At 36.9% G+C, this 18,716-nt stretch overlaps 1 protein-coding gene across 3 annotated transcripts in view; it reads left to right on the top strand.

The window, feature by feature from the left end:
• The window catches only part of GULP1 (GULP PTB domain containing engulfment adaptor 1), a 313,204-nt gene that overhangs the window by 94,216 nt on the left and 200,272 nt on the right, over positions 1-18,716 (top strand). The gene's annotated exons all lie outside the window — the stretch shown is intronic.

Genomic DNA, 18,716 nt, shown 5'->3' with positions numbered 1-18,716 from the left:
AAGGGTTGACTTAGACCTGTCTAGTTTGTGACACCTTTGGGAGCTGATTAGTGGCAGTGGTCTTGCTAGGTATACTTCATATGCTTGTGTAATATTGGCTGGTATAGACTGTGTTATATTAAACATACCAAATCTAATATTGCAGTTTTTTAAAAGGCATGTTAAAAATCTTCAATCTATATGCAGTAGGCTTAATGGATGCCATGGTTACTTTATCATCTGTCTTATTTAGAACTAGCCTTCTGCCCTGTGTGTTTCTCAGAAGAATCATTTGCTATTGTTAAACAAATCTGTATTGTCTCCTATTGTATCATCCTGCTGATGGTGTTCAAGTAATTGAGAGCTCTTTTGCAATGCAGGGCTTGCAAATTCCAGAGAAAGTCCTCTTGGCATGTGGGGGTTCACATGGAGGGGAAGTTACATGGAGGAGAAGTGCCCACTGAAAACACTTTCAGAGTCCCAGGATTACCTGGGTAGTTTATTGGCGCAGAGATGTCTGTGAGAGAATTCACAGTGGAAAGTGAAGATTTTACATCCTAAGCAGCATGTTCAGAATACCAGGTTCATGAAACTTCAGCATGTTCAAATGAAACCCAACTAATTTGGAGCAGTCTGTCTCTAAGAAGAGAGCTCACAGGTTTTTATATATTGTAGTAACAAACAGACGACGATTTTACCTTTGCATGTAGTTAGATTTTAGTTTATATATGCAGATAAATAGAACATAAATTATTTGAGGACTGGTTATTTGTTATGCTCATCACCGTATCACTACTGTCTGGACATATCCCCAACTCTCTACAAATATTGCTTAAATAAATGAATTTTAGTTAAGCTTTTTCTCTTAGTGTTTGTGTGAACTGACTGGGCAGGGCAGAGGAGAGCGCAGGGGCTGGGGAAGTTGCCTGATCACAGGGTACACAGTGCCGTTCCGGTGAGTGCACAGAACCCTGGGGTCCAAGGTTACCCCGGATACCTCCAGGCACCTTTGAGAAAATGGCTTAGCTCCAGGAGTTCAGGATGAAGCAACAGGGAGCGTCACCTTGTGGGCCCGGCGCAGCCGTGGAGAATCAGATGGTGTTTAATACATGTGTTCCCTGGACTTTCACAGGTGTGTTTGTTGTTTTGCTTTTCTTTTGAAGTCTGGGTGAGCCCATGTCATAAAATAAAATTTATTTGTCAAGTTCCAGTTCTAGAGGTGTGGCAGAAGGACAGTGTTATCCTAGGAACCCAGATCAGGTACCAAGTTTGTAACAGTTACGTATTGAAGCCTAGAGAAGAGATACACGAGCAGGAATGTGGGCATCTGGGTCCTCACCAGAGTAGGCAGCTTCGGGAGGCAGGGGATTGTGAGTCAGAGCGATCGGCATGACCTTCGTCGGTAAGATGAGTGACCGACATCAATGCATGAGAAACAGAAAGCCTGTTTGCTCTCTGGCTTCTGTACTTCGGCTCTAGGGTGGGCGTGCGGGAACCCGACATGAAGCTGGGTGAGGATGTGGTGATGCGCCAAGGCGTGCTGCAACCGTTTGTCCTCAGCCTCTGTTCTCCCCTCGCTGCATCCTTGTATTTCTCCTTTACGTTCTTTCTATATACTTTCCTCTTTTCTTCTCTCTTTTGACCCTCTCTTTTCATTTTTCTCATATTCCATCCTTCCCAGCTGGAAGATATGATTTTTAAGTATAGTAAAAATTCTGCATCTAGTTTTTATAATATAGGAAAATAAAATCGAACACATAAATAATGATAATCTAGGAAAAAATTCTGGACTATCTTGGTGTCGGAAGATCCCTAAAATTGAAAATAATGTATTATATTTGTTGCTATATTGATACAGTCTATGAATACATTTCATATAGCCTTGATTAAAAAAAAATGTTTTACACATAACAAACACAGAAGACATAGCTAAACTCCTTGCTTTATTATTGTAATAAAGAATAAAAAATCATAGCACATATTTGTTTGTTTTTGATTTGAATTAGCTGTAGGAGAACAAATGTCTACAAAATATAGGCATATTTTCTTTTTGGAGACTACACTACTTCCAATAACTTGAGCTATGTCAATTTGTCTTTTTCCTTTTCATTCAGTTCAGTTCAGCCGCTCAGTCATATCTGACTCTTTGCGACCCCATGGACCACAGAACACCAGGCCTCCCTGTCCATCACCAATTCCAGGAGTCTACTCAAATTCATCTCCATCGAGTCGGTGATGCCATCCAGCCATCTCATCCGCTGTTGTCACTTTCTCCTCCTGCCCTCGATCTTTCCCAGCATTGGGGTCTTTTCAAATGAGTCAGCTCTTCATATCAGGCGGGCAAAGTACTAAAGTTTCAGCATCAGTCCTTCCAATGAAAACCAAGGACTGGTCTCCTTTAGGATGGACTGGTTGGATCTCCTTGCAGTCCAAGGAACTCTCAAGAGTCTTCTCCAATGCCACAGTTCAAAAGCATCAATTCTTTGGTGCTCATCTTTCTTTATAGTCCAGCTCTCACATCCATACATGACCACTGGAAAAACCATAGCCTTGACTAGACGGACCTTTTTTGGCAAAGTAATGTCTCTGCTTTTTAATATTCTAAGTTGGACCTAACTTTCCTTCCAAGGAGTAAGCGTCTTTTAATTTCATGGCTGTAGTCACTATCTGCAGTGATTTTGGAGCCCAAGAAAATAAAGTCAGGCATGGTTTTTACTGTTTCCCCATCTATTTGCCATGAGGTGATGGGACCAGATGTCTTGATCTTCATTTTCTGAGTGTTGAGCTTTAAGCCAACTTTTTCACTCTCCTCTTTCACTTTCATCAAGAGGCTCTTTAGTTCTTCACTTTCTCCCATAAGGGTGGTGTCATCTGCATATCTTAGGTATTTGATATTTCTCCCAGCAATCTTGATTCCAGCTACTGCTTCATCCAGCTGAGCGTTTCTCATGATGTACTCTGCATATAAATTAAATAAGCATGGTGACAATATACAGCCTTGACGTACTCCTTTTCCTATTTGGAACCAGTCTGTTGTTCCATGTCCAGTTCTAACTGTTGCTTCCTGACCTGCATACAGGTTTCTCAAGAGGCAGGTCAGGTGGTCTGGTATTCCCATCTCTTTCAAAATTTTCCACAGTTTATTGTTATCCACATAGTCAAAGGCTTTGGCAGAGTCAATAAAGCAGAAATAGATGTTTTTCTGGAACTCTCTTTTTCGATGATCCAGCGGATGTTGGCAATTTGATCTCAGGTTCCTCTGCCTTTTCTAAAACCAGCTGGAACATCTGGAAGTTCATAGTTTAAGTATTGCAAAAGCCAGGCTTGGAGAATTTTGAGCATTACTTTACTAGCGTGTGAGATGAGTGCAATAGTGAGGTAGTTTGAGCATTTTTTGGCATTGCCTTTTCTTGGAATTGGCATGAAAATTGACCTTTTCCAGTCCTGTGGCCACTGCTGAGTTTTCCAAATTTGCTGGCATATTGAGTGCAGCACTTTCACAGCATCATCTTTCAGGATTTGAAATAGCTCAACTGAAATTCCATCACCTCCACTAGCTTTGTTCATAGTGATGCTTCCTAAGGCCCACTTGACTTCACATTCGAGGATGTCTGGCTCTAGGTGAGGGATCACACCATAGTGATTATCTGAAGTTGTGAAGATCTTTTTGTACCATTCTTCTGTATATTCTTGCCACCTCTTCTTAATATCTTCTGCTTCTGTTAGGTCCCTACCATTTCTGTCCTTTATTTTTCCTCTCTTTGCATGAAACGTTCCCTGGCTACGTCTCATTCTCTTGAAGAGATCTGTAGTCTTTCCCATTCTATTATTTTCCTCTATTTGCAGTGATCACTGAGAAAGGCTTTCTTATCTCTCCTTGCTATTCTTTGGAACTCTGCATTCAAATGGGTATATCTTTTCTTTTCTCATTTGCTTTTCGATTCTCTTCGTTTCACAGCTATTTGTAAGGCCTCCTCAGACAACCATTTTGCCTTTTTGCATTTCTTTTCCATGGGGATGGTCTTAATCCCTGTCTCCTGTACAATGTCACGAACCTCTATCCATAGTTCCTTAGGCAGTCTGTCTATCAGATCTAGTTCCTTAAATCTATTTCTTACCTCCACTGTATAATTGTAAGGGATTTGATTTGGGTCATACTTGAGTGGTCTAGTGGTTTTCCCTACTTTCTTCAATTTAAGTCTGAATTTGACAATAAGGTGTTCATGATCTGAGCCACAGTCAGCTCCTGGTCTTGTTTTTGCTGACTGTATAGAACGTCTTCATCTTTGGCTGCAAAGAATATAATCAATCTGATTTCGGTGTTGACCATCTGGTTATGTCCATATGTAGAGTCTTCTTCTCTTGTGTTCTTGGAAGAGGGTGTTTGCCTTGACCAGTGCATTCTCTTGGCAGAATCTATTAGCGTTTGCCCCGCTTCATTCTGTACTCCAAGGTCAAATTTGCCTGTTACTCCAGGTGTATCTTGACTTCCTACTTTAGCATTCTGGTCCCCTATAATGAAAAGAACATATTTTTCGGGTGTTAGTTCTAAAAGATCTTGTAGGTCTTCATAGAACAGTTCAACTTCAGCTTCTTCAGCATTACTGCTTTGAGCCTGTATTAATTTTATACAGTAAACATATCATTTTTACAATGTTATATATGGTGAAGTTTTGTTCATTTGTAATTTTAAGATTCATTCCTTAAGTGACTCTGGAGCCCAGCCACCAGAATTAGGTTCTTTTGATGCAAGGAGGAAGGGGACGACAGAGGATGAGATGGTTGGATGGCATCACCAACTCAGTGGACATGGGTTTGGGTAAACTCCGGGAGTTGGTGATGGACAGGGAGCCGTAGTGTGCTGCCGGTCATGGGGTCTCAAAGAGTCAGACAGGACTGAGCGACTGAACTGAACTGATGCAAGGAAAAGGCTCACTTGGGATTCCTTAGTAAGGTTATATTTAGGAATGAAGAAGACAGAAGTCCCAGTCATGTGTCCAGCCATTACGGGGAGTCTGAGATTCAGAAATGCAGAGCAACCGGTACAGCTCTGAGCCGACTCCCTCTCCGCCCCTAGTGACAGAGTTGATTCTCTGCTGCAGGAATGAAGCCTTCTTTTCTTGCCACTACCAACCTCCTCTCTTTTTATGTTTCTCTCCTTTCTTCTGAATCAGTTTCTGATCACTCACAGTCATTTTTCATGAGTTCTGTTGCCTCATAACATCTATTAAGCATCTTCTCCCTGTGTGTTATTTTCTGTTCCAAACAGTCCGATCATCTTCCTGTCAGAGCTCAGAGTCTAGAGCGTGTTCCCGGTCCAGGTAAACCCACTGTTGCTTCGTTTATGTGGAGCTTTGACACCAGGTCCCCACTTACACCTTAGAAGACAGTCTTGGCTCAAGTGCTGACTCTAGTCTCCTCAGAGGCGCAGAGTTATGCCACCTGCTTCCTGGTAGGTCACACTTTTAGTGGGAGGATGCGTGCCCGCCCCTCATAGATGGGATTTGAAGGCATGGCAGGCGTTTGGGGAGAAACAGATGGCTAGTTTGCATATAGTGAGAAATTCCTTTGGCACAAGGAGTACAGTGCTTGGGAACCCAAAATGCTAGCCCGGTGTGTCGCTCACAGTTGACCCCCCATGTGTTTTGGCCTTGAGAAATAATCGATAATAAATGAGAAATAATTTTTCCTCACTAAGTTTTAGAGGCCTTTCTCGACTCTCATTGCATATTTTATTTATCACCCCCCTCGTTTAATTGACACATTTTTGTTTCCAGCTTAATTTTCAATTACTGCTTTATGGGTTATTTCAGCCCATAGGTAGGGCTTGAAATATATAAACAGTTTCTAAAGGGAATTAAACTTATTTGATAATGGTGACATCTATGAGTAGGTAATGCTCTTTCGGGTTTAAAAAGTGATAAAGATTGCATCCCAGAGAGTTGTCTCTATCTTGGATAAATTACTTATCTGCAAGGTCCCTGAGCAGATACTCAAAGACTATATAGGTAGCGCTGGCAAAAAGCAGAGTCAGAGTTTTTTAAATGTGAGACAAGTTTATCTTTAAATGTATATGTTGCTTCTATTTAGCTCTGTGTGTGTGTGTGTGTGTGTGTGTGTGTGTGTGTGTGATTTTATTATTGTTGCTATTTTCTTATTTGTTTGATTTTGGGCATGATGGAACTTGGTGACTTATTGATAAGATTTTTCTTTTAGCACTCTTTTTTTTTTTTTTTTTTTTACATTTCTTGCCCAAATCTTTCCCATGTATCTATTGAGGATTTACTATGTACCAAGCACAAAGAAAGGGATGCAGTTTTTATCTAATTCAGATATAAAGTAAGCCCATGATTCTATACTTACAATTCAGCTGGCAAGATGTAAGTAGGTTGAAAAGTATGGTATTCTTGATTAGGGAACAATTTTCATTGTGTATAAGCACCTAATATATTCTTTCAGGCTTCACACTGTGTCTGTTTTCTTCTGTAGAAAGTTTTCTTGGTAGATTCTCATAGACAAAAATAAATTTCATCATCATTTCATTTGATAATGAGCAATTCATAGCTTAGAATAATTTTTTCAGAAAAGCATGCTTTAGAGACAATGGATAAGAGATTTTCTTTTCTAGTATTATCAATAAAAATTTAGAGTTCACCAAAAATATGTGAAGTAAAATAATAATTAGTATACAGGATTTTAGCTTGCAAACTAGATGTGTTATCCTCTAGTCATGAAAAGAAAATAGTCAAAATTTCTGCGTTAACAGTCTTGATTCTGATGCTTCTAATGTTTTTCTCATTATTGACTGTATTGATTTCCTTTTTGCCAAGTAAGGAAATACGGCCCTACATATGGGGCAGGGTTGTTTTGAAAATAAAATGTTGTTATACCATTGAAAATATTTTGAAAGGCTAGAAGAACCTAAAATGTTTCTTATCAGTGACTAACCTAGTCTAAATAGATTACTGTTTAGAAATTAAGAATTAAGTTAGACCCAAGCTCCTAATAAGATGACATCTATTTTAGCTTTTATAATAACAGGTTATAATATGTCCGCATGTCTGATTCCTCTACTAGATTCAAAGCACTATTTTTTCACCTGTATTGCCAGTGCCGAGTGCTGAGTAGGTTTTCAAGAAATGTTCATTGGATAAATAAAACTTGTGAGGAGATGAGGAAAGAACATCTTTTTTTTTTGCCGAAATTAACTTTAATAAATATTTTAACACATTTTCATCAGTATATTTACACATTTCCATCTCAACATTATTGATACGGAACATTACTCTTATTGTTCGTGAGATATTTCACATTTTTTTCACATTGCATCCTTAAAATCCTGTATGTATCTTTTGTTCATCTTTATATAACCTCACATTCTGATTACTGCGGGCTTCCCAGTAAGCTCAGTGACAAAGAATCTGCCTGTGGTTCAGGAGCCGCATGAGACCCAGTTTCAATCTGTGGGTCAGGAGATCCTCTGGAGAAGTAAATGGCAACCCACTCCAGTATTCTTGCCTGGAGAATCCCACGGACAGAGAAGCCTGGTGGGCTACAGTTCATATGGTCTCAGAGTTGGACATGACTAAAGCGACTTAGCAGTCTGATTACCATAAACTTTTCAGTCATCTTTTGGAGAGAGGTAAATCTATTAAACAGGCAGCTGGTCACTGTTTCCCTTTTGCCTCAGTCTAGGAGATGAGAAGGCTTTTGTTTCTTTCATTTCAACGTTTTTGTTGTTGAGTGGTTTCAGTAAAACATTGAGAAGATGTGGTCTTGGTAATATCATCTTTGTCAGCTGTTTTCAATGACGTCTTCGTTGCCTAAAAGAATGCACTGATATGATTTGATCTTAAATGTCTTCATGCATACCAAAGAGATGAAGACGGGTTTGTCCAGTTTTACCTAGTGATAAGACGCTCTGATACTTTGGCCACCTGATGTGAAGAGCCGATTCACTGGAAAAGAACCTGATGCTGGGACAGACTGAAGGCAGGAGGAGAAGGAGATGACAGAGGATGAGATGGATGGCCTCACTGACTTGATGGACATGAGTTTGAGGGAACTCCAGGAGATGTTGAAGGACAGGGAAGCCTGGCATGCTGTAGTCCATGGGGTCACAAAGAGTCGGATGCAACTGAGCAACTCAACAACAACAACTAAGTGCTCCAGAGGAGTGACCTGCCGTGGCTAATGCTAGTACTTTCCCCGTAATAATACACTAGGAGCATTAAAAAACTGATCTTTAATTTTTTACTTCTTTTAAATACAGCTTGCAGATTAGACATAGCTATTATTACGTGATTTTCTATTTTCTATGGCTCAGTGATGACATGTCTTTGCAAAAGTTTCCATGCATGTGTGGACTCTGACATCACTTGTTAGAAAAGGGAAATTTGGTTGCAAATGTTACCTTTTCAGCATATCACAAATGCTCCAGAATGCATCTTGTTTTGGCTTAGTAACATGATCTTTTCTTTGTATGGTGCTTTACAGTTTTGAAAGTGCTCTCATACATAACTTCTTTGAAAATACTCCAGAGGAGAGGGAGAATAGGTGTTCCAGGCATTTTCTTGCAACTGCTCTGTAAGTTACTTTGACCTAATGTGAAAGTGAATGTGTTAGTGGCTCAGTCCTGTCTGACTCTTTGTGACCCCATGGACTGTAGCCCACAGGCTCCTCTGTCCAAGCAATTCTCCAGGCAAGAATATTGGAACGAGTAGCTATTCCCTTCTCCAGGGGATCTTCCCGACCTAGGGATCAAACCCCAGTCTCCTGCATTGCAGGCAGTTTCTTAAGTTACCTACAGAATATGTAATTGTCAAGTAAAATTAGATTTGACCTAATTATGTTGACATTTCCACACCTTTTACTATTCTGGTAAATCTGTGAACCAAGAAAACGCTTGCTATTTCTATGCTAAATCATATCATTGGGTTTTGGGACTTTGTGTCTTGGGAAATTAGGCTCAGATGAGATGATTGCAGTCTCCTTTGCTCACAGATAGGAAACGGTCTTCATTTATCACAGAGTAACCAAATAATAACTAAAAGAGATTTTTTTATTTTTTTGTCAAGGTAGATATGTCTCTCTTCTGGTGAGGAAAACATGTAACAGAGAAGGCTGAAGAGAAATATGTTTATAGTTTGGATAAATGTAATGCTCATTTATTGTTTTATATATTTATTTTACAGGGATCAGGGGAAGGACTTCTTCAAATGCATATTTATAATCTTATGACTTATTTCTTTGGTAATTATAGTTTGTTAAATTCTGTTTGAGATGGGGCTAAGCTTTAAAGAGAGGCGGTAAGTGGAGAGAAAATTCTAGAGAAGAATCAGGTAACTGGGGAGTTTGCTCAAACTCATAAATATTTAGATAGTTTAATATATTTTAACCCATTTAACAAAAAGGAAAATGGCCATAAGATTTTCTTTAAAAAACTTTTTTTCTTAACAAATAGTGAAGAGAAGTGAACTTTAGTAACTGAAACTTTTATTTCTTCACAGCTGATATTTGGGAGAAATTTTTGGTGCCTTATGATATTTTGTACACCCAGTCTTAAAACTGAAATTGTGAAATTTCATTTCACAGTGACCCAGGTATCTTATATATCCTTAGGTGTCTTATAAAAATAAAGTTTATTTTTCCAGTTCTACAAACACCAGTAGTTCAAGTCTTTTTTTTTTTTTTTAATAGGTCATTCAGATACCACCTAGTAGATATCAAATCCTTATCAGACAGTGAAAAATCTCTGAAAGTTTAAAGTTGTCAAAGCAGGTAATTGCTTTAGGAACTTCTATGACCACTTAATAAGGCACTGAAGATTTACTTAGCTAATATCTTTCTGAAGAGCATCAAAGAAATAAGAAAGGACCTTTTTAGAGTATGATCAGGTTGGAATAATGCTCTTTAGCTGCCAATCAGTTTTTTATTTGCTTTCATGTAAGCCATAATATTAATTCATCAGGAAGAGATATTATTCATCTTGTATAATTTTTTAATTAGTAAAGCTCCACATTTCTTATTGCACATCAGATTTATTAAATTGTTCATATCTATCCTGAATCTGTTTATTTGTAATTGTTTAAACCAATCAGATTATACTTGACTTCAAGTAAAGATGTGATTAATGCAATACTCCAATCTAAATTTAATGAAAGACTATATTATATGATTTCCTAAGAAAACCAAACATTTTATAGCATATAAGTTTTGCCATGCTAATTCTGAAAAAATCTATTGAAGGCACATTATGTCCCTTTTCAGCTTCAACAACAGATGCCTTCAGAACACCAGGAGAGTTGCTGAATAACAATTTTGCAGAAAAATTTTATTGTTTTTAATACATCAATTATTTTATACTGTTAGCTCAATTTTGGGAAGGTCACATGCAAATTTAGTAAAATATTTTTACACATTAGTAAATAGCATATTTGAGAGTGATAATTTGGTTGTACTTGACAGAAAACCCATTAAAACTCAGTTGAGCTTAACAAAGTATATATGCTGCTAGGCTATCATAATTGAAAGTTCTATAACTATGTTTCAGACATGGCTGAATCTAGGCACTCTCATAGTTTGTTTTCCATTTAATTGGATACATTTTAAGGCAGTGTCACTTTAGATAGGGCACAGTCACCAGACTTTCAGTCCCCCAGTTAGTCAACTCAAGTGACCAGAGATTGCTTCTTTATAGTTTTAGAAAAGGGTTGATTTGATTTTCTTTGTTGTCGCTTAGTCCAACTTTCCGTTCCTGAACAAGAATGGTTATGAGTAGGGTTATGGTGCATTCATCGGCCAGTTCTGGACCTAGAGTAACCCCAGGCAAACATAACTACCAGTAAGTAGGAAAGAAGTGTAGGTCTGCAAGGGAAACCCAGGGCACTATCATGAGTCTGGGCCTTGTTTTCCCTTTGTTTGTGTTTTGGTCAGAGGTGGTGATGACGGCAGCAAAGCACAATGTATGCACATACTAATTAAATGAAGACTGTACCATTATAGTGAACCACATTAAATTAAATGTGTACCATTATATATAAGTCCCATTGAGCAAAAGAGCCGGAGTTTAAAATGGTATACTAATATTTGGTAGTAGAACAACATAAAGAATAAAAAACCTCGATACTGAAAATGTTTGATTGCTGAAGAAAGGCCTGGGTACATAACCAGTCATCTTCAAAATGCTTGTGATCATAGCATTTCTGATACTTTCTCACTTACAAAATAATTATTTGGTTAATAGTACATACATGGTACATTTATTTTTGTGCTGAATTTTATTGCTGTAGAAGGTATCGCAGATTTTATTGAATAGTGTTTGTATAATTTAATTTGATTATATCCAATGATGGTAATGTTGCAATCAATTTACAATAGAGGCAAGGATTAGTAAAATCCTTCTCCCCACCCTCTGCTTTAACTGTGGGAAATTGGAACACTGTATCACAGTTCACTGAAATTTGTCTTTAAATGCTTACTCATTTCATGGATATTAGCATCAATAAAAATAAACTCCACAGGACTGGAAAAATTAAACTAATGACTTTTTACATAATCCAAGTAAATGAATGCTTTCTGGTCCAATTTTTCATTAAGGACTCAACCATAGTTTCTTGATTCCCTTCATTTGAATAGCCTCTATTGTGGGACTATTTATAAAAATGCTTAATAAGAGCATTTATTGAATAGGTGTTCTATTTCCATACACACTGAAATATATTTATACACTATTACAGTTTTGGGTAGTAATATGAGGTCTTTTAAAAATTAACAGTGGCCCCTATCATAGGTGTTTTATAAATGTTTCTTTAATTACCTGAATATGTTTTTTAATGTATTAAAATACTATAGTAAAGAATAATGACTCATAATTTTCATCTTCTGAGATGAAGGAAGGAAGGAAAGAAGAACGGAAAGAAAGAAGGCAGGAAAGAGGGAAGAAGGAATGAAAGAAGGAGAGAAAATACCTAAAAATCAGGAATAGTTGGGAAAAGTTCTGTTTCTAAACGGTGCTAAAATTCATATGCAGTGTTTTAGAAATAGTCCTGGTGTAGGAGAGTAAATAAAGTGACTAGTTTAAAATTAAGTCTAATTAAATCTATAAACTATACTAGATTTATAAAATTGTAACATTAAATAAGTAAAGCTTATTGATATTTTTGATAATGACTTAGTTGCTTTAATACCTTTGTGTCAGCTAAGGTTTTAATTTAAGGATTAGTGACTTATATGATTTTGGTTGTAAAACATGTGATTTACATTATGGGAAACTTTAAAATAAAAACAATCGTTCCTAATTCTGTGAAGGAATTGAATATAGCTATCTGAGAGAGGAGAAATGAAGGCAGAAAAAATAAAAAGTTCAAAGGTCCTGAGACTTATTTGCATCAACATCTGAAAAAAACCTCATGACTCAGGGAACGCAAACCAGGCCTCTGTAACAACCTAGAGAGGTGGGATGGGAGGCAGATGGGAGGGAGTTTCAAGAGAGAGGGGGCACGATTCGTGTTGATGTTTGGCAGAAATCATCAACACTGTAAAGCAATTATTCTTCAATTAAAAAAATAATTACATTTAAAATTAACAAAAAAGTAAAAATAAAAAGCATGCCCAAAGGAAAATAAAATTATAAATTAAGTATTTGGTAAATTAAACATAAAAGTTGTATTTCACTTGTAGTTAAAGAAGTACATGTTTCAGAAAAAGACAACTGTTTGAATCTCAGATTGTCAAAAGATGAGAAAAAAGATCATTGCTGGAAAGGGTGGTTTGAAATTAACATCATTTGCTGTTAATGGAAGTCTGTTTTGGTGTATCTTTCTAGAAAGCAACTTGGTGGTATATTAGAAAATACTCCAAAGATCAAATACTTTTTCACCTAGTAACTTAACTTCCAAGAAACCATTATAAAGGAATAACTTAAGATAAGCACAAATATTTATGTATGAAGATATATGTATTATAGCTCTACTTATATTATGAAATGTAGAACTTTTAAACAATTCATCATAAGTAATGATAAGTGTCTTGAATTAAAGTGTCTTGAATTACCAGGTCCTTTATATTTTAATGTGCTGGGCACTATCTGTGGTTTATCTCATTTATTTCTTTCTACATTTTATAATGTATGCATGCTCAGTCACTCAGTATGAATTTCACTTTGCCATACATCATTCATTAATGCAAGTAAATTTTCAGTCTGTGGCCAGTTATCACTACTTTGAATCCATCTTAGTGCCTATACTGTGTTTTAAATAAGAGTATCTAAATATTTTAGAGGTCAGAGTTTGTGAAGAATTAATTTTAAAAAGAACAGAGACTTTATTTATACTGAAAAGTATAATAACCAAAAGTTTCATAGAAAGTGGCTTGTGTTTACCACTAATTGCAGCAGGAGTGAATGACTTGATATTTGTTCTCCAGTTTCTAATTAGGAAAATTTCCTGTTGGTGACAGCTTCAAACTTCTGCTAAAAGTTGCGTGTCAAATGTAGAGGAAAGAACTAGATTTAGTTTGTTTCAAATTGGTAAGTTAAAATTGATATTGTGAAATAATTTGTCCTGTCTCATCTTATATCACTTTTTTCTTTATCATTCTGAGAACTGAATGTGGATAATTAAAGTACACACGGAACAATAAGGAATGATGTCAATTCTTGGTCCAGACTAGCATCTTTGAGAATAGGAAAGGGCAGGATCAGTGTTGTCTTGGTCTAGCTTTCTTCCTACATAAATTAAATCCCAAGAATCTTTCCCCTTTTATATCTTACAAATATGAATTCCCTGAATCTATTTCTATTTTTGCATTGCCATTTGGCAAATATGCACAGATTTCTAAGAAATAGTTTGCTATCCTCATCATCTTTTACCTGCATCACTTCCCTGTTTTATCATATTCATATCACCGTTAGGATAAAACCCAAATTTTGACATTTCTCAGGAGGCTTCTTGATATAGTTTTACCTTACTGTAAAATTTTCTCATAAATAGTTTCATAAGTATTTTATTTCAAAATCACTAATCACTAGCATTCCTTAAAGGTGGCATGTTTTTTCTTGTTTACGTACCTTTGCTTATGATGTTCCCTCTGCCAACTAATCTCTTCATTTGACAACTTCTAAATTAATGTTTCACAGATTCCCTTTTTTTAAGGAAGAATTTTCTGAACTTTCTCTTTGTTTCTCCGATACCTCATTTTGCCATTAACATAGTTTTTATTGCTTTGACAGACTCAAAGAAGGATATAGACTTATTTTCCTCTCCCTAATGATTAATGCAGGACTTCCTGGGTGGATCAGTGGTAAAGAATCTGCCTTCAATGCAGGAGACATGGGTTCGATCCCTGGGTTGGGAAGATCCCCTGGAGAAGGAAATGGCATCCCCATCTTTTATTGTTGCCTGGGAAATCCCATGGACTGAGGAGCCTGGAGGGCTAGTCCATGGGGCTGCAGAAGAGTTGGACCTGACCTAGAGACTATACAACAGCAACAACGACTAATACAACTGGGCTTTAAGTAGGTGTTCAACAGATGTTTGTTTGTGTTGTTATTCAGCCTCTCAGTCATGTCTGACTCTTTGCGACCCCATGGGCTGCAGCACAGCAGGCTTCCTTGTCCTTCACCATCTCCCGGAGCTTGCTCAAACTAATGTCCGTTGAGTTGGTGATGCCATTCAACCATTTTTGTCTTCTGTCATCTCCTTCTCCTCCTGCCTTCAAATCTTTCCCAGCATCAGGGTCTTTTCCAATGAGTCAGCTCTTTTCATCAGGTAGCCAAAGTATCGGCTATTCAGCATCATCCCTACCAATGAATATTCAGGGTTGATTTCCTTTAGGATTAACTGGTTTGATCTCCTTATTGTCCATGGGACTCTCAACAGTCTTCTCCAGAATCAAGATTCAAAGGCATCGATTCTTCAGTGTTCAGCCTTCCTTATGGTCAAACTCTCACATCCATACATGACATGACTACTGGAAAAACCATAGCTTTGAGTATCCAGACCTTTGTTGGCAAAGTAATGTCTCTGCTTTTTAATGCTCTGGCTAGTTTTGTCACAATTTCTCTTCAAAGGAGCAAGTGTCTTTTAATTTTATGGTTGCAGTAATCGTCCACAGTGATTTCAGAGCCCCAAAAAATAAAGTCTGTCACTATTTCCATTGTTTTCCCGTCTATTTGCCATGAAGTGATGGGACCAAATGCCATGACCTTTGGTTTTTGAATGTTGAGTTTTAAGCCAGCTTTTTCATTCTATTTCACTTTCATCAAGATTCTCTTTTTAGTTCCTCTTCACTTTCTGCCATAAGGGTGGTGTCATTTGCATATCTGAGGTTATTGATATTTCTCCTGGCAATCTTGATACCAGCTTGTGTGTGTGTGTGTGTGACATTTCACACACACACACACACACACATATGTAAGTAAATAGCTGATATACTTGGCACATAAGTTAAATAAGCAGGGTAATAATATACAGCCTTGATGTACACCTTTCCAATTTTGAACCAGTCCGTTCCACATCCAGTTCTAACTGTTGCTTCTTGACATGCATACGGGTTTCTCAGGAGACAGGTCAGGTGGTCTGGTATTTCCATCTTTTTAAGAATTTTCCACAGTTTATTGTGATCCACACAGTCAAAGGGTTTAGGATAGTCAATGAATCAGAAGTAGATGTTTTTCTGGAACTCTCTTGCTTTTTCTATGATCCAACGAATGCTGGCAATTTGTTCTCTGGTTCCTCTGCCTTTTCTAAATCCAGCTTGTGTATCTGGAAGTGTTCAGTTCAAGTACTGCTGACACTTAGTTTGAAGGATTTTGAGCATAACCTTATTAGCATGGGGCTTCCCTGGTGGCTCAGCTGGTAAATAATCTGCCTGCAATGTGCGAAACATGGGTTCGATCCCTGGGTTGAGAAGATATCCTGGAGAAGGGAACGGCTACCCACTCGTGTTCTGGCCTGGAGAATTCCATGGACTGTATAGTCCAAGGGATTGCAAACAGTCAGACATGACTGAGCGACTTTCACTCACTCACTTAACAGGGGAAATGAGCACAATTATGTGTTTGAACATTCTTTGGCATTGCCATCTTTGGGATTGGAATGAAAACTCACATTTTCCAGTCCTGTGGCCACTGCTGAGTTTTTCAAATTTGCTGGCATATTGAATGCAGCACTTTAACAGCTTCATCTTTTATGATTTGAAATATTTCAGCTGGAATTCTGTCTCCTTCATTAGCTTTGATGGTAGTGATGCCTTCTAAGGCCCACTTGGCTTCACACTCCAGGATATTAGTCTCTAGGTGAGTGATCACACTATCATGGTTAATCTGGGTCATGAAGATCTTTTTTGTATAGTTCTGTGTATTCTTCCCATATCTTCTTTGTATCTTCTGCTTCTGTTAGGTCCATACCATTTCTGTCCAATTTATTGAACCTGTCTTTGCATGAAATGTTCCCTTGGCATCTCTAATTTTCTTGAAGAGATCTCTAGTCTTTCCTATTCTGTTGTTTTCCTGTATTTATTGGCCTTGTTCACTTAGGAAGGCTTTCTTATCTCTCCTTGCTGTTCTTTGGAACTCTACATTCAGATGGATATATCTTTCCATTTCGCCTTTGCCTTTTGCTTCTCTTCTTTTCTCAGCTATTTGTAAGGCCTCTTCAGGCAACCATTTTGCCTTTTTTCATTTACTTTTCTTGGGGATGGTTTTGATCACTGCCTCATGTACAATGATATTAACCTCTGCCCATGGCTCTTCAGTCACTCTGTCTATGAGATCTAGTCTCTTGAATCTATTTGTCATGAAACATTTGTCATTGAATTTTCTTTAATGAACTAAGTTAATTTTCCAACTTTACTTTCCCTAGAGCATAGGAGTATATTAGGGCTATATGAATGTCGCTGCCTCAGTGAGAAGACTAGAATGCACAGGAAATGATTGTCCCAAGTCACTTATGACAATCATCTTACACTTTTGGCCTAGAACATTAGGGTAAAAAACATTGAGAAGACAACCACTAAGACAGTTGGACAAAGATGCTAAGACATGCTAAGTCATTTGAACTTTGTCCAGAGGCGATATGGTTATATTACTTGTTAGAGAAATCATAGTTGAGTACTGATGACCTGGTAAGGAAGTAAACTTGAAGAAGTAACAAAATGGAATGATCAGTATTGAGTATAATTGGATTTTTTTCTTAATTTAACTGCATGTAGCTGGTAAGGGAAATAAAAGGGATTAGTAATGCATGGTTTCTCTCTTGAGCAATTAGAATGAGAATTGTAGTATTTACTTAATTAAAGTCTCAGGACAAAGGGGGAAAAAAAAGATAAGTGTGAACCAAGAATCCGATTTTGCATATTTTGAATTTAGATGCCTATAATAGAAATAAGAAATGAATATTCAGGAAAACTTTTTTTGCAACATTTTGGAAATTAGTTTGTAATATTGCTAAATTCTTCGAGCTAGTTATAAAAAGAAAAATAAGTAGTAAAATGATTTTGAAAAAGTTTTAAGATTGTGGTAACGGTGGTCTCTGTTTCATGGTGGTCTTTATTTCATTTGATGACGAGAATATCTTTTAACCTGGCTTGTTTGTTTAGAGTGGTTTTGATGTGTATGGAATATTTAAAGATACAAATGTTGCATCAACCAATTGAGGCTTCTAGTCATATTGCAATGTTTATAATGGTTTTCTTAAACTAACACTATTGGAAAGAATGAACATTTGGGGAAAAAAATGGTTGGCTTCATTTAATTTTTGTACCTCTTCAGATTTCATAATTTGTAATAAATGGTGGCGACATAGTATACGGTTGAGAGTAATTTATTTGTACTAAAATTTTAAGAATCATTTTAGGAATCATTCACTTGGAAATTGATTTTATATTTTAAAATAAAATGTGTTAAAAAAGACAGCTCATAAGCATATCTCAGTTTTTGCAAGAATATTTAAGATGCTCTTTATATAAACAAATCTAATCATATCAGACAATGGAATAATAGATCCACTTCAGAGTATGTGTCATTTTCCTACAAGAAGAAAGAAGTAGGCACAAGTTCATTCTTGTTTTTTGATATGGGTATTTTTATGCTCTTCTTTATTCTGTCACATTACATAAAATATTCTAGGTTGAAAGTATTTTCCACAGTAAGAGTGGATTTCAGTCAATCTGAGATAGAAATAAAAGCTGTGGGGATATGCTGAATTAACCATTTTAGTAAAATATTTACTTTGCTTCAATGTTGGAATGTGATTTTTAATAGTTTTTTTTTTCTTTTTAAACAAAATTACTTATGTTATCTTGGCTGATTTCTTTATTTCATACCATTAGAGTAACATTCACATAAAATATATAGGGAAATAGCCATTATTCTAAAAAATAGTTTTGTCTCCCTTTTCTTCTCCTTCTCCAAGACAGACAAAAGAGAAAAAAAAAAAATGACCTGTTTAATCACTTTGGAAATCATGACATAATTTCATGGTTACCGTTTAGCTGTGCCATGTTTGAAATTTCCTGTTTAGGTTGAACAGATCTATTTCCAAAGCCTTAAAATATATCCTACCAATATTTTAATTCAGATTTTACAATTGCTGCCTTCTCTGCCAGATGCTGTTGATGATCTGACTATACCCTACTGCCTTAGTATCTTCCAGATAAGCTTTTTCACTTGAATTATTGCCCCAGAGTTTGTCTCTGGGTGCCTCATAAACTCAGATGCCTTTTTTCTTTATCTCTAA

This window comes from Odocoileus virginianus, chromosome 13, assembly GCF_023699985.2.
Source record: "Odocoileus virginianus isolate 20LAN1187 ecotype Illinois chromosome 13, Ovbor_1.2, whole genome shotgun sequence".
Classification (NCBI taxonomy): Eukaryota; Metazoa; Chordata; class Mammalia; order Artiodactyla; family Cervidae; genus Odocoileus; species Odocoileus virginianus.
This window is presented reverse-complemented; position numbering and strand designations above follow the sequence as displayed.